Source organism: Giraffa tippelskirchi, chromosome 7, assembly GCF_054371585.1.
Source record: "Giraffa tippelskirchi isolate mGirTip1 chromosome 7, T2T-mGirTip1v1.2.pri, whole genome shotgun sequence".
Taxonomy (NCBI): Eukaryota; Metazoa; Chordata; class Mammalia; order Artiodactyla; family Giraffidae; genus Giraffa; species Giraffa tippelskirchi.
This window is the reverse complement of record NC_137281.1, coordinates 32,358,777-32,375,322: the sequence shown is the minus strand read 5'-3', so window position 1 is coordinate 32,375,322 and position 16,546 is coordinate 32,358,777. Positions and strand designations below refer to the sequence as shown.

Here is a 16,546-nt window from a genome sequence, read left to right as displayed (position 1 = left end):
TACTTTGTTTGACTGGGTCCCTACGATCATCGTTTGGCTTGCAAGAGGACTCCCTTAGTTGTTGAGCTCAAAGAACTTGATGGATATAGATGTCTGAGTTAGTTTTAAATTGTTACACTCTATGAAACAACCAGGAACACTAATTGAGAATCTAACACATGATACTTCTATTTGTGTAAAATGTACAAAATGTTCCTTACTGCTTTGACATTTTAGTAATCACTTAGTGAAAAAGTCTTGAGCAAATCATACGGGAAGATAGTTATCTTCTGTCCTTAACAAATCTGACTGCTTTGGAAATAATCAACTCATAAATATTTAGCTAATATACACCCAGAGCAATGGATTGTGCAAAATTAAATGCCTCATTGAAACAATTAATTTCAAATGCTATGATTTATTGAGCATACTTTACTGGAAATTTAATAGAAATATGGACTCAAAGTAATTTAAGGAGAGGATGTTTGCACTGTCTTTGATTTCTGGCCAACATATATTCTTTCTTACCCTGCAGGTGAACCTCAAGAAAGAGCAAACTTCCAGGAAAGCTCTCTAATAGAATCTGTAGGTCAGAGTTTGATGAGAGGAGGCAATGGCCACAGATTGTTTAAAAAAAAAAAAAAAGAACAACTAAATAAATTAATAAACAAAATGAAATAATCCTTTCATATTTCACATACCTCTTGCAGTTATGCTCTCAGGGAAGAATATGCCACTTCAGTAAAAGCTTGTCATCATTAGTCCATTTCAAAAGGATACAGCTCATGCTTCTCAGAGCATCAATAACCAAATATATCCCTGAGGCATCTCTGAAACATTCAGTCCTGCAATTTCCCGTAAGCTGGTTTGTGATTAAGCTTTAAGGAAGTATTTTATACAGAAGTGGAAGGCAGTGTGAACAGTGAGGAAAATTTGGATGGAAAGCTGAAGGGTAAGCATGGAGCGAGGGTAAAAGAGCAGGAGAGGATGATGGAAAAGTGCCTGCTTAGTGTCTTGGGTTAACCCGATACAGTTGGTTTAACACCGAAGTGGGACTCTGAGGACCTGAGTGCTAATCCCAGCTGAGCTGTTGTCGATTCAAGAAAGCCACTTTCTTGTGTGGCAGACTCAGTTTTCTCACCTGTAAAATGAGCTGAGACAAACTGGCCAGATAATTCTTCCAGATTTCTTTCAATTCAAGCACTCATTAACTTTCTGATTTTTATCCTATAAGTTATTTTCCTCAACTTTGTAAAAGTCAGTATTCTTCTAAAAAGGTTTAGGCTCAACTGTAGCTGATTTTCAATTTTCAAATATTTATTAATGATCAGTGAAGAACCAAATGAATCTTGCCTTTGGCATTTTTCTCTTTTGTATTCATAAATCAGACATTTCTAAATCGAACCAAACTCTCTATCTGACTTTTATTATAATTTCTGAAGCATGTTTTGGTAATAAATCATTTCTCAAAAATACTTTGCACTGCATTTCCAAGCTTAACGTTGATGGCAAGGCCTGGATTTTGTTGTTATTCTGTAACTGGGGTGCAAAACCAATCCTGTCTCAACAGTCAAATATCCTAATAAGATGAGAGGCATCTGTTTTATCTGATGTTGGATGACTGTGTTCTTGTCAGACATGGAGTGATGGCCTTTTCCTAATGAATGACTGAATGTGAACAGACTATTTGTTCTCAGTGACCTTGGAACTTCCTGGAAATTAGGGAACATAAACCAATCTGGGTTCCTTCATGACTTAATGATGCTGCTTTTCAGTTTACCTAAAGGAGAAACTTGTTAGTCTCAAGTTCCCAGCAAATGGACAAATAATGCTCTCCAATCACCATGTTAAGGAGGAAAATACAAGACATATGCATACAACTACAGAGAAATGACTGAAGTGTTCGATGTTTGGGTTTTATCAGTTGTACGTGTGTAACATTTTTGTTATACAGTTTCTTCTTCTGTTCCTAAAAATGGGTGTTTTCTTCTCTCTCTTTTTTTTTTTTTTGCTAAATAACTGGGGGAAACTATGTGTATGTGTTTTCATATTTTTGTACGATAGTACAGAGGCTTTCAACAGCATCCACATCTAAAAGTTCTCTAAGCTTTCTTCTATTGAGAAGGAAAAACAGACTTTATAATGTAAGCATGAAGGCTAGTACTAATGTCATCAGCCATGTTACAGCATTTTTCTGACAGTTGGTTGTTTACAACATTCAATAAGTTTAAATCATCAGGTCTGAATTCTAATTTGGTGGGGGAAAAAAAGGTGGAGCCTTGCTTTTTTAGCCCTGCCCTTTCCCCATAAAGTATTCCTGAGTTAGGGACTTTTGTACAGTAGATTATGGAGAAGGCAATGGCAACCCACTTCAGTACTCTCGCCTGGAGAATCCCATGGATGGAGGAGCCTGGTAGGCTGCAGTCTATTGGGTCTGAAGGAGTTGGACATGACCGAGTGACTTCACTTTCATGCATTGGAGAAGGAAATGGCAACCCACTCCAGTGCTCTTGCCTGGAGAATCCCAGGGATGGAGGAGCCTGGTGGGCTGCCATCTATGGGGTCACACAGAGTCGGACACGACTGAAGCGACTTAGCAGTAGCAGTACAGTAGATTATTACTTGAGAAGAAATTCAAAAGAATGATAGTAGAAGAAGAAGAAAAAAAAGATGAACAATCAGTGGAGGAGAAAAACTTAATCCAAAGCTATGTTGTTAAGTTGGTCTACCCTGTTTGCAACTAGGGCTTTAGGAGCTAAGCAGACTGTGCCTCTGAATTGTCAGCTCAGGGACTTCCCTGGTGGTCCAGTGGCTAAGACTGTGCTCCCAATGCAGGGGGCCCCAAGTTCAATCCCTGCTCAGGGAACTAGATCCCACATGCAGCAACTAAAATAGATTGTGCATGCTACAGCTAAAGAAACTGCATGCCTCAACGGAGACCAAAGATCCTGTGTTTTACAACTAAGACCCAGTGCAGCCAAATAAACATTATATATATATATATATATATATATATATATATATATATATATATTTTTTAAAGATTGTCAGCCCAAAAGATAGAATATGGGAGTTTCACCTGCTGGCTGCTACTCTCTATTAGTCAAAGGCTTTTCAAGGTTTATTTAAATCCTTTGCACTTTCAGATTCTTGCATCCTATTGGTCATAACCAACATTGGAGTTGAAATGTTCACAGAGAAGATGGGAGCCAGGAATAATAAGTACAGTATTTGATACATTGGTCATATTAATGGCATTAAAGTTCATGCTAAATAAGCGTTCAATACTTTCATGTGCCAGAAACAATGGTTTTATTGTTTTATTGTGTTCTGAAGACTGAACTTTATTATTCCCATTTAACAGATAATGATCCTGAGACAAAAAGGAGGAAAAGGAAAAGGAGAATCCAGATAATTAGTCATCAAATGAGTAAGTAACGGAGTCAAGATTAAAACTTAAATAATAGGACTCTAGAGCTCCCGTGCTTAATCACAAAAGTACATTATAGTGTGATTTAAGAGAGATGAGATATCTATCATAATGGGTGATAACATCCATATCTATCAGAACTGTGTATTTATGCATTCTATCATGAATAAGGCATGAGTCATTAAGGGAACACAGATTCAAGTTGTGGCTCTAGCCCTTACCAGTGTGTCTTTGATCAAGTCATTTAAACTCTGTATTAATTTATTTGAGTTATATTCCTTCAGAAGCTATTTTCTGGTATCAAATTATTTTTTCCTGCGAATGTTGTTTTTATACATCTATCCTGTGTAATGCATTAAGTTAGATCATAGTTTCCTACCTTAGAACTATTAACATTTTGAGTATAGGTGGGACTGTCTTCCATATAGTAGAACGTTTACCAGCATTGCTGGTCTCTTTCTTCTGGATGCCAGTAGAACGCCCATCTGCGGATGTGACAATCGCAAATATCTCTAGGCATTGCCATATGTCTCTAGAGGGCAAAGAACATCTTCCCATCCTCATTAAGAACTAGTAACTATCAGCTATGTGATACTCAAGATACATATGCCTCGTGAAGCTTATTTTTAAGAAAATTATTAGGTTTTTGGAAAGTACAACCAGAGTTTTGGATAAAAGTTTATCTCACGAAATAGTGAAAAATAAAAAGCCCTCCAGGGGTTCCTTAACTCTTAATATTGATCAGCCAACAAAGCGAAGTTTCCTTTGATGTGTTCAGATCTTGGCTATTATTTAGTTTTCCCACCTAAAGTTGCATAATCTTGAGTCTGTCATTTTTCTTTCATTATTAAAGAAGTAGGAAAGATAATACCATTTCCAAAATTAACCATGATAACAAAACTCTAATAAACACCTAACACTGTTGTTGACACATTCCTCAATAAATGATGACTACTGTCAATAATAACCATGGCTTCCCAGGTGGTGCAGTGGTAAAGAATCTGCCTGCCAGTGCAAGAGATACGAGAGGCACTGGTTTGAACCCTGGATCAGGAAGATTCTCTGGAAAAGGAAATAGCAACCACTCCAGTATTCTTGCCTGGAAAATTCAATGGACAGAGGGGCCTGGTAGGTTACAGTTCATGGAGTAACAGAGTACACACACACATTGTCAATAATAATCACTATGCTTAGCTGACAAAATATAATTTTGAAAGCAGTGTCTTTTGTATAAGAATTTTAGATATCTTCTTCCTTCTCTGCAGTTTTAATGGGATGCTTGCAATGTGCCCCTATTCTAGAATAAATTCAAATAAAGTCAATTTGATTCAATACAACAAGTAATCATTAGTTACTTTCTGTTGTAAAGATTAAATGAGCTTGTGTCAAGCACTGTGCTAGAGCTTTACCTACACTGAAGTGAAGTCGCTCAGTCGTGTCCGACTCTTTGCGACCCCATGGACTGTAGCCTACCGGGCTCCTCCGTCTATGGGATTTTCCAAGCAAGAGTACTGGAGTAGGTTGCCATTTCCTTCTCCAGAGAATCTTCCCAACCCAGGGATTGAACTCAAGTCTCCCGCATTGTAGGCAGACGCTTTACCATCTGAGCCACAAGGGAAGCCCTTTACCTACACTAGTAAATCTTAACAAAATGACAGTGATCTTTGTCTGTTTCTTTTGCCTTTTCTTCCATCACAGAGTGAGACACTTTGCTAGGTTATTTTAGGAAATTCACAGCTGAATACAACCTGGATTTTTGTCTAAGGAAATCCGTAGTATAGTAAAGAAATATTACTTAAGTTCAGATTTGTGTGTGACTCAACTAAGATCTTAATAAAATGCTGATTCTGATTTTGTAGATCTGAGGCAAGGTCTGAGGTTGCATTTCTGTCACATTCCAAGTGTTGCCAATGCTGTGGTCTAAGGACAACCCTTTGAGTCACAACATTTTAGAGGACAGTAGTCATGCCATTAGGAACAAGTTATCAGCCCATTCTAGCAGGAGAGTTTAAGGATGGCTTTGTACTCTAATCTTCCTGTGGCAGAGACCAAACTCAGTGCCTAACACATTCTAGAACCTTAATATATATTCAATAAGTAAGTGGATGAGTGAGAACAGTATTTAACTGAGTTTCAGTGCATAGGTTGATTTGACATCATAGCAGTAGAGTTCAAAGATGTTCATAAGTCATATTCATATGACCATAAATGATAGAGATGAAAGAGATCAAAGTATCTTTGGTAAAGCAGTCAGTTCTCAAAGTGGGATCTGCTGGATCAGCAGCATCCACGTTACCTGGGAACTTGTTAGAAATGCGGATTTGTAGGTCCTACCCAAACATACTGAATGACAGCCCCTGGTTCAGGTCTCACGGGCAGGTAGGATTCAGTAATCTGTGTTTTAATAAATCCTCCAGGTGATTCTGATGCCCATTGAAGTATGAGAACCACTTGCTTAAAAAATAAAAGTTAATTCAGATTATCTGGGTCTTAGAAATTATACTATCCAACTCAAGTTATACTATCAAGGATATGATTAATATCTCAAGCATTCCACTTATTCTAATCATAGGGCTAACAGGACAAAAATTTTTATTTCTCTCCCCTGCTTAGTCTCAGTACATGAAGCAATTCAGGTCTCCCACCTGGATATACTCTTGCCTCATCACAGGCTGGAGAAGGCAATGGCAACCCACTCCAGTATTCTTGCCTGGAGAATCCCAGGGACGGCGGAGCCTGGTGGGCTGCTGTCTATGGGGTCGCACAGAGTCGGACACGACTGAAGCGACTTAGCAGCAGCAGCATCACAGGTTTATAGAGATGCAGGTGCCTGATTTAAACCAGGGAAAGCAGACTCTAAAGCTGAGTGAGGTAAAAGTGGCCTCAGGTGAAATACTATCAACCAGACATGATTCAGAGATGAGGAAGGACTGAACGAACCTAACTTAAAAATGGATCTTGGAAAGACTGTATACAAACATTAGCCCAATTCCAGGAAGATGGAAAAGAAATCAAATAAGAGCTGAAAATAATTGGTAAAATAGAATAATTGATATAGACAGAGTGACCAGGAGAGGAGGAGTCTTCTTGACTTTACAGGGACCTTCAGCTATTGAAGAACAGTGAGCCCTGTGATCCCATACTCAAATGCCAGGATCTCCTCTCTGCAACAAATCTGTCAACAAAGAACATAAAACATCATGTATTAAAGAACATAAAGCACTGTTACCTTTTTCTTATCAAGTATAAATGGGCTTTTTGTTGTTCTAAAATTCTGAATAACTTCTTTAATAAAACCTAGGAGAGTCTTACCATTTAAATTATTTAAATTCACAGACACGGAATGTTTCCCAAACTCAGCAGATGGCTGAAATGGATACTTTCCAAAGAGCTCGTGTGTGTGTGTGGAAAGGTATAGCAATGGTGGAGTGAAAAGAGCCCTGTATTAAGTAATAGACACACAGAGTTGTAGCCCCAGTTCTGTCACTATTTCTGTGACTTTTGGTGAGGTCTTTTCCTTCTTTTTAAGCTTCTCTTTCCTTATTCATTACAAGGCAAGTCCTTACCCTTCTACAAGCCTCAGCATCAAGTGCAATAGCCCTTGAGAAAGTTATTTTAAGATTGCAAAGGGCTAGGTGTAGTTTTATTGGGAAAATTAGTCTGAAACCAGCCTTGCCCTTTTTCCTCTGCTATCTCTTCAGCTCTCTGAATTTTTGCTAAAAATTCATAACTTAGATATATATACTTACAAATTATTGTCATTTCGTTTACAGCAATTCCCTTTGAAATATCTAACTGTGATTTTCTTCAAAATGTTCAGGCTATCACAGTCATCCATATCACCAAATAAAATGTAAATTCTCTTTCAACCTGGGAGAAATGTATGATTTATTGATGAAACTACAGGCTCTATATTATTTATTTTTTTCTTGTTTATTTATATATCCTATGCCTTTATCATTTATTGATAAGTAAATGAAAGGACAAGCATTGTTTTATTTGTTATACACTATTTGCCTTGCAAAAAGACACTAAACCTTTGTTTTCTCATTTATAATCTACGCAAATTGTATATCATAATATCAATTTGCATTAATGGTACCTACTGTGTGCATTCATTTACTTGTATTAAAATCTAAAATTTCCCAAACTCATCAGGTGTTTGAAATAGTCACTTTCAAATAACTTGGGTGAGTATATAATCCAGGTGTCTTATCTGGATTATATACTATTATTATTATTATTATCTGGATTATTTTGTTTCCCCACAGAATCACTAAGCACTCCTCTGCTCCCATTTGTGATGAAGAGTTTAGGCTCAGAACTATTTAATAACTCACTCAGTCTGACTCTAGACCCTTTACCTTTTTTTTTTTTTTTCAGGTTTTATTTATTTTTGGCTGTGCTGGGTCTTCATTGCTCCAGGCTCACAAGCTTTCTCTAGTTGCAGACAGCAGGGGCAACTCTTTAGTTGTGGTGTGCAGACTTCTTATTGTGATTGCTTCTCTTATTGTGGAGCACGTGTTCAAGGCGCTGGCTCAGTAGTGGTGGTGCATGGGCTTATTTGCTCCGTGGCATGTGGGATATTCCCAGACCAGGGATCAAACCGGTGTCTCCTGAATTGCTAGGTGGATTCTTAACCACTTGGACTACTAGGGCAGCCCTGGACCTTTTACTCTAAAGGACTGCCCGATAGTCTGTATAGAGTTAATCTTACTATGACTCTTGTGTTAGTTTATTCAATACTTACTTTTATAATATGATACATGTTTTCTCCAGCATTCAACATGCATAATTCCTAGTATTCAGGAGGGATTCAGTAAATGAATATTGAATAAATCTATTAAATTCCGATAAGATAATCTCTGGGTTCAAGAAGAGTGACATATTAGGAAGCAGGACATGTGTGACCATTCCTATGACAGAGAGAAGTTCTCTAGGGGCACATTGAAGAGAAAGCCGATTATGAGAGAAAGGACAAGCTTCCCATTCTTTTCACAATCCATATCCTGGGAGCCATGACCCCCCACCAAAATAGACTTGGCATTAGATAATTCAAAATCAACACAAATATCTGATCCTTCACTCAATTAGCATACATCTGGATTTTGACTGATGCATTAGAATAAGCCAGGAAAAGGAGGAGAAAGTTTAGGCAGACACTTGGAAGCATTCGCGTATTGGGAATTTCATGTAACAGTCTGGTTTGGAGAGTAATGAGAACATAGGTGAAGAAGGAGGTGGCAGGAAAAGGAAGATAATGTTCCCGTCATTGGTAAAGATGTTGTGTTGTATTCTGGAAATAAAGCATTTTAGGAGAGGAGTGACAAGCTCATAATTTGGATATGTGAAAGATCACTCTGGTAGCTGTGTGCAGAATGGGTGGAAGGCTCAGCTTGACATGTAGAGTGTGAGGAGAAGGGTTGGCTCAGGTGAGAGATGATGGACTTGACAGCAGCATCAGTGACAATGGAGAGAAAGGGTGAAAGTGAAGGATACAAATAAATATTTTGCTTTTTACAAGAGTGTCGTCTTATACCCAGAGGTAGAAAAGAAGGAAAATTGTCGACCTGACTGCAAGAGGTGTTCCTCAAAATGCTAATGAAACACAGTAGCAGATTCCTTGGATTGTCTCCAAATTACATTTTGCAGTCTCTCTTATTATCCTGTTAATTGTCCTTACTCCTTTTCAGCAGCATAAGGCAAAATGAATTTCAAAATCCAGATGTGTGGAAATAGTATCACTAACTAGAGCTTCAGGAAGTATTAAACTCCTACTAAATATATTTAATTTAGAATTAATAAGGTGGTGTTATGGAAATTAAATCCCCCATGATTGTTGGGGAAGAGCACCTATTGAGGTATATAAATATATGAAAGATAAATCTACTTGCAATGTAATTAATTCAAATCTGCAGAACCAATAAGCGTGTGACGATGTTCCTATTATTACATTACACTTGTGAGGAATGCTCAGGAATTTAATTAGCATGCACCCATACAACTAAAGAAAATGAGATATTAAGCATGCTATCTAATTAACTAGCTATAGATTGCCTGTTAAATAAATATTAAATGTATAAACACTTGAGATCAGGCTGAAAACGTGGCCCTAACTAGATATCCATTTTCTCATGAGTCTTTTTAAAAAACAATTGTAGTTAATTCCAAGAACAGAATATACCCAGAGGCTTCCAGTGGGATCAGTGTACTTTGCCCATGTGGTTATTATTATTATTTTTTAGCTTGAGTTCAAACTGGTAGATCACATGCATTATCCAAGCAAACATCTGGTCAGTTATGTTAGGATGTCAACTTCTCTACTTTCTAGGTATGTACAACTACTGAAATGTGGGCGTGTCAGTTTGACATCACACAACAAAGAAATGGTGTGTGCTTTGTCGTTGCATCATTGCTAAGTATCCTCTCCTCCTTCTAAGCAACCATAATGATCTTGATGTAAATTAGATGTCATTCTTATATTCAAAACTCCCCAGCAACTTACCACATTATGAAGAGTATAAGCTTTAACCTGTGAGGCTCCACATGATATGTCCACTGCTACCCTCCCCTCAGACTTCAAATCCATTACACATCTGACCTCATCTCCAACAACTCTCCTGTTGATTTACTCTAACCCTGCCACTGGTAGTTTTGCTGTTTCTAGACCATTTTAGCCAAGCTCTCGCATCAGGACATTTGCCCAAATGGCTTTATCTCATTCCTTCTGTTCCTTCATATCTCTGTTGCCTTGTCAGTATCAATGAGGACTTCCTTAATCACTTTTCATCAAAGAATGTTCTCCTTCCCACACCTCTCTATCCCCCCAACTTGTCTGCTTTTATCCCATCATGTAAAATATACAGATTTTACGTATTTATTTGTTTCTTATCTGTTAAGCACCCCCTAACTCCAGTTGAAAGTCTGCAAGACCAGGGATTCATGTTTGTTCATTACTTAATTTCCAGCACATAAACTGATGGTGCCTGGCACATGGAAGGTGTGTGATAAATGCCTGATGAACAAATAAGCAAATGCTCTGTCAATAACAGCATCTATGCCACACTGAAAGTTTCCATGTGGTCACAGTAATCACAATTTGTACATTTTTTGACATTTGTTATTGACTTATACAACATTTTACGTGGTCAGAAATGAGAATTGCTCAGTATTTTTTTTCTTGGATCTTTAACATTCTCTCATACATATTCATGATAAAATATAACATCTTTGAATCAAGTTTACTTTGTTTTCTCCCCAGACGTTACTAGGTACATACCTATCACTTAACTGTTTTTTAAAACTTGTCTTCATATATTTTATCAAATTTAAGAGAATTCAAATTTAACCACTTGCTTCAAATATCATCTGAGATTATTTCACAAGGAATTCTATGGGTTAAGGAATCATTTCTTTGTGCACTATCAAGTTTTCAACTCTAAAAATTTATACCATCCTTTCAGCATAGTGTGTGTTAGTCGCTTAGTCATGTTTGACTCTCTGTGACCCCATGGACTGTTGCCCACCAGGCTCTTCTGCCTATGGGATTCTCCAGGCAAGAATACTAGAGTGGGTTACCATTACCTTCTCCACTCAAGATAGACCTCAGGCTGTTTTTTATTAAAATGGGGAATGGGAATGTGTAATCATTAAGGTTACTTTCAGGGAATGGAGCAGCATCTAATGAGACCTAAATTAACTCCAGGGATGTTCCTGGAGTACTGTCTGAGATGTTTTTACATCCATTATCTCATTAATTCCCTTTCTCTTCTATTAAAATTGACATGGCTAATCCACATAACCATATCCTAAGGAAGCCCATTTTCAAGGTGCAAAACTAATATATGTTGAAGCCAATGTTAAACTGTATCCATCTGACTCCAGAGTCAGTACCACTTCTGTTTTTCCACTTGAACCTAGCATTATATGTGAGGAAAGTCTTTAAAAATGAAAGTGTTTTGTCTGTTTGTATCTCACATTTCTTTGAAAAGCATCTTTGGCTTACGGTTTACTTGGGTGAGTGACTGACACCTGGTTTCAAGGTTGGTTTATACCAAATTCAGCTGAGATTCTTAGACTTTCTTGATTTATTGTAGAAAATTATCCCAAAGCTTAGAGACATTAGAATTCTAGTGGGTGTCTACCTGCTTGTCCACTTCTGAACTATGACCCTTGGGAAATTCTGGGGAATATTCTCTGCAGTAAGAGCATGAAACATATTGATAAGGGGAAAAATGACATTTTTTAGAAACTCTGTAATAGGCCAGGAAAAACACTGAAAAATACTGCAACTGTTTCTTGAATCCAGTGAAGGTGATGGGATACCAGAATGGCAGGGGCCAAGTGATGAAACCTACTTGCCAGAGATAAGGCAGATATAGTTACCAAAATGAGTAGCAGAAGAACCTCTACGTGGATGAACAGAAGTATGAATTGAATAGGTGCAGTAAAGAAACACAAGTTCTCATATAATTTCAAGATGTAAGCCAATTCATAGACCCAGAACCCCTTGAATGGAGGAAAGGGAGACTGTATCACCTTATCATCAAAATTTTTATACTAAAATCATTTCCCCTTGCTTTTACTGAAGAGTCCTGTGACCAATTACAAAAATGTGCATCAGGAAAGACAGAATACCAGTCTTATCAAAGATTGCTGACATTGTTCTGTCTCTCAATCATATACAAAGCACAGTATGGTTCACCAGCCCAACTACAAAACAATGGAGGCTGTGATTAATAGTATTTTGAATCTGTTTCATTACATGGTGGCTTTGGTGTGTCACAGAACCCACTTCATTGCTATTTCTCCAGTTCTAGAATGCATACTTGAAATGCAACTGGCAAAATCTTCACATTAAGGTCTATGGAATGAAGGGTATTATGGTAGGAAAGTACAAGACTCTAGAACTGCTTTTTTCTATGTTAAAAATAAAGCAAAAGCCTTCCTGCATTAACAGATTGTAGAGAATAGACTCACAATCAAGAACTCAAAAGACCCATGGGCAATGATTCCCATCACATCTATTCACCGTATCTATTTGGCCCATGTGGAAAACAATCTTGGAAAGAAAGTAAAGCGGGATACCCTAAATATTACCAGGTGGGCACTCTAATGGTAGCTACTTTTAAAGATGTAAATTCTTTGCTGGAGTCAATGTTACTCTGCCTCATAACGTCTTAACAGTGCTGATCTTTGTTGTCTTCATTATGCCAAGCTTTCATGTAAGTCCAGTTTACCAACTGTTTACCATCTTTATAATGCTGTGCCTGTAGATGTTATCTCATTCTCAACTTAAAAATCACTTCTCAGCTATACCCCTCTGTGCCACCCAATATTAGATTACAACCTGTTCGCTGACACTGGAGTGCTAGGTCTTCTGATTCAGTGCTCCACATCTTTCTTCACTTTTCCTGTTCTATCATACTCTGTTTTTATGCCTCATATTACCTCTAGAATAGGTGTTTGGCACTCATTTGGGAGAAAAGGAGAAAGAAAAAAAAAGACTTAAGATACCAAAATACATCAAATCCTGACTATGAATCAGACATAACATGGCATAGCATCTAAGCCTTAGTCCAATGGTGTTACAAGTCTCTTTTTATAGGTGAAGATATGTGATGCAAAGAGTCTAAACAGTTTGGCCAGAAGTGACCACTAGAGTGAAGAAATGCAAAGCAACTATAACTCAGTTCTTGAAAAGTCTGCTGCCAGAGCTTTCCTCCAAGTCCTCTGCTTTCTTTCTAACTTTGTAAGTTGTCTAATGTTCAGCCTTATAAAATCCTTCTTTCAGACATTCTTTTCCCTTCTTACAAACAGGTACTTGCTTTAGTACAAAAGTTAAACTGAACAGAAAGGGTTAAATCCTTGCTTTGAAACACACATAATGGAATAAAATATAAATAAAAGAATTTTACTTTTCCTCGCTACCCAAACTACCATTTTGTAATAGGGGATGAGTCTATATGAGAGAATTAGTTGAAAAAGTAGGCCAGATATTTACTCATCTTTCCTTGGCCACCATAATCTGGCCAAAAACATGGACCATGATGGTCAAGATTCTTTTGACTTCTCCTAGCTCCATAGTTGTGGAGAAGGCAATGGCAACCCACTCCAGTACTCTTGCCTAGAAAATCCCATGGATGGAGGAGCCTGGTAGGCTGCAGTCCATGGGGTTTCGAAGAGTCGGACATGACTGAGCGACTTCACTTTCACTTTTATGCATTGGAGAAGGAAATGACAACCCACTCCAGTGTTCTTGTCTGGAGAATCCCAGGGACGGCGGAGCCTGGTGGGCTGCCGTCTATGGAGTCACACAGAGTCAGACACGACTGAAGCGACTTAGCAGCAGCAGCAGCTCCATAGTTGAGAATCCAGTAAGCATGGGAAAATGGGTATTCTTTGAAGACTACCTCCTTCCTGCCAGCAAGATAATTTCACCAGTTCCTTCTTTGCCTAAAGATAGGATTAAAACAAAAATTTAGCTCTTTAGCAGACAAATGGTTCTGAAATGTGGGGGAGAAAAAAAAAAACTCTAATAAGATGGGACAAAACCTCCTCCTTCTAGATATCATAGAAGCATTATGTAGAGTATATCCCACTACTCTCCATCACTGTACACATGCATACTCTCCATCACTGTACACATGCATACTCCCCAAGGTAGCATCCATGGATTTTGGTCACCTTATCTAGTGTAATATACCCTTATCACCATCATCCATCCCACACACATACAGATTCCTTGTGGTTTGGAGGTGGTGCCTTTCTTTCACTGAAGTCAAACAGGGATGATGGTGCTTCCATCACTGTTAAATACCATGGTCACTTAATTTCATCCACTTTGGACCTGCTGTTGCCAGCACCACTGACATAGCGTATTTATGAGCTGTCTATGCCATACCAAAATTATTCATAGTCTCATTTTGACCTGTATTTTACTGTGGCTTCTTTTCCCCAATATGAATGAAATGTATGCTATCAACCTTTCAGTTTGGTGCTAAATGCTTGACATACATTATCTTATTTAATTATAGCATTAAGTCCTTAGAATGTGCATCCTGGTTATTGTTATCACCATTTTTTAAATTTTTATTTATTGTTTTATTGAAGGATAATTGCTTTACAGAATTTTGTTGTTTTCTGTCAAACCTCAACATGAATCAGCCATAGGTATACATATGTCCCCTCCCTTTTGAACCTCCCTCCCATCTCCCTCCCCATCCCACCCCTCTAGGTTGTTTGAGTTTCCTGAGCCATACAGCAAATTCCCGTTGGCCATCTATTTTACATAAGATAATGTAAGTTTCCGTGTTACTCTTTCCATCCATCTCACCCTCTCCTTCCCTCTCCCCATGTCCATAATTCTATTCTCTATGTCTGTTTCTCCACTGCTGCCCTGTAAATAAATTCTTCAGTACCATTTTTCTAGATTACATATATATGTGTTGGAATATAATATTTATCTTTCTCTTTCTGACTTATTTCACTCCGTATAATAGGTTCTAGGTTCATCCACCTCATTAGAACTGACTCAAAGATGTTCCTTTTTATGGCTGAGTAATATTCCATTGTATACATGTACCACAACTTCTTTATCCATTCATCTGTCAATGAACATCTAGGTTGCTTCCATATTCTAACTATTGTAAATAGTGCTGCAATTAACAATGGGATACATGTGTCTTTCAATTTTGGTTTCTTCAGGGTATATGCCTCAGAGTGGGATTGCTGGGTCATATGGTGCTTTTATTCCTAGTTTTTTAAGAAATCTCCATACCATCTTCCATAGTGGCTGTATCGATTTATATTCCCACCAGCATAGCAAGAGTGTTCCCTTTTCTCCACACCCTCTTCAGCATTTATTGTTTGTAGACTTTTAGATGATGGCCGTTCTGACTGGTAGAGGTTGTAGTTTTGATTGTAGTTTTGATTTGCATTTCTCTAATAAGGAGCGATGTTGAGCATCTTTTCATGTGTTTGTTAGCCATCTATATGTCTTCTGTTTCACCATTTTGATAGTGAGTATAGTGAAAGTGAAAGTCACTCAGTCGTGTCCGACTCTTTCCAACCCCATGGACTATACAGTCCATGGAATTCTCTAGGCCAGAATACTGGAGTGGGTAGTCTTTCCCTTCTCCAGGGTTGGGATCTTCCCAACTCAGGTCTCCAGCACTGTAGGCAGATTCTTTACCAGCTGAGCCACACGGGAAGCCCAGGAATACTGGGGTGGGTAGCCTATCCCTTCCTTCTCCAGTGGATCTCCCTGGCTCAGGAATCGAACTGGGGCCTCCTGCATTGCAAGTGGATTCTTTACCAACTGCGCTATCAGGGAAGCCTGATAGTGAGTATACATCAGGTCACAAATATATCAAACACCTTGCTCAAAACTGAGATCTAGTCATTGCTGCAATGGAAATTCAAACTCAAGTCTGTTCATACTTGTAATTAATACCTTCTTTCCATGTGGCTTTTCCTGATATTCTGTGGAATAATTAATAATTCTCTCCTGAGAATCTCCAAAACAGCTGTTTTGTTTCCTTTATTCTCATATTTTTAAACTGTGTATTATCCTGTGGGTTTCCTACTAGACTGAGAGTTCAAACTACTTATTCACCATCATATAGCTAGTACCTAATGAGATATCTGAAGTAGAGAATATACGAAGTAAATCTTTACTTTCATTTGGAAGGACAAAGGAGATACCTAGAGTATTTACAGATGACATAGGAGTGGTTGATCTTCCTTTGCTGTGGGGCAATTGGGGAAAGATTTTCAAAGCAAGTGTCATTGGAAATGAGCATTGAGGAATTGATAATGGTAATGACAACGATAATTTGTAGTGTGCAGGATGGTGGAAGAGGTGGTTAGATGACACAGAGGTAGCCTGTATTTAAAAGGGCATTCTGGTGCCCTTCAAATCCAATAAAGAAACAAAAATACTCTCACCATCCTGAATTTACCAATATATCTGTCACTTGACTTCAGGTTTTTGCGAGTTAGTGTTTATAAAGTTAAATGCTGAAAATCAGAGAGCTGTCAGGAGTGAGGTAGAAGAACGGTGACATCTCTCCTGACCCAGTCTAAACTGGAACACACAGATGGGAAAAAGAACCTGCCGACTGTTGGCTAGAATGG

The 16,546-nt window shown here is 38.1% G+C and overlaps 1 protein-coding gene across 2 annotated transcripts in view; it reads left to right on the top strand.

Annotated features, from left to right (window-relative positions):
- LOC145514263 (uncharacterized) overlaps positions 1-16,546 on the top strand; it is a 1,003,391-nt gene that overhangs the window by 631,742 nt on the left and 355,103 nt on the right. For both annotated transcript variants that reach the window (XM_081511608.1, XM_081511609.1), the window contains one exon: positions 3,344-3,409. The gene's annotated coding sequence lies outside the window, so the exon portion shown is untranslated. The remainder of the gene's footprint in view (positions 1-3,343; positions 3,410-16,546) is intronic.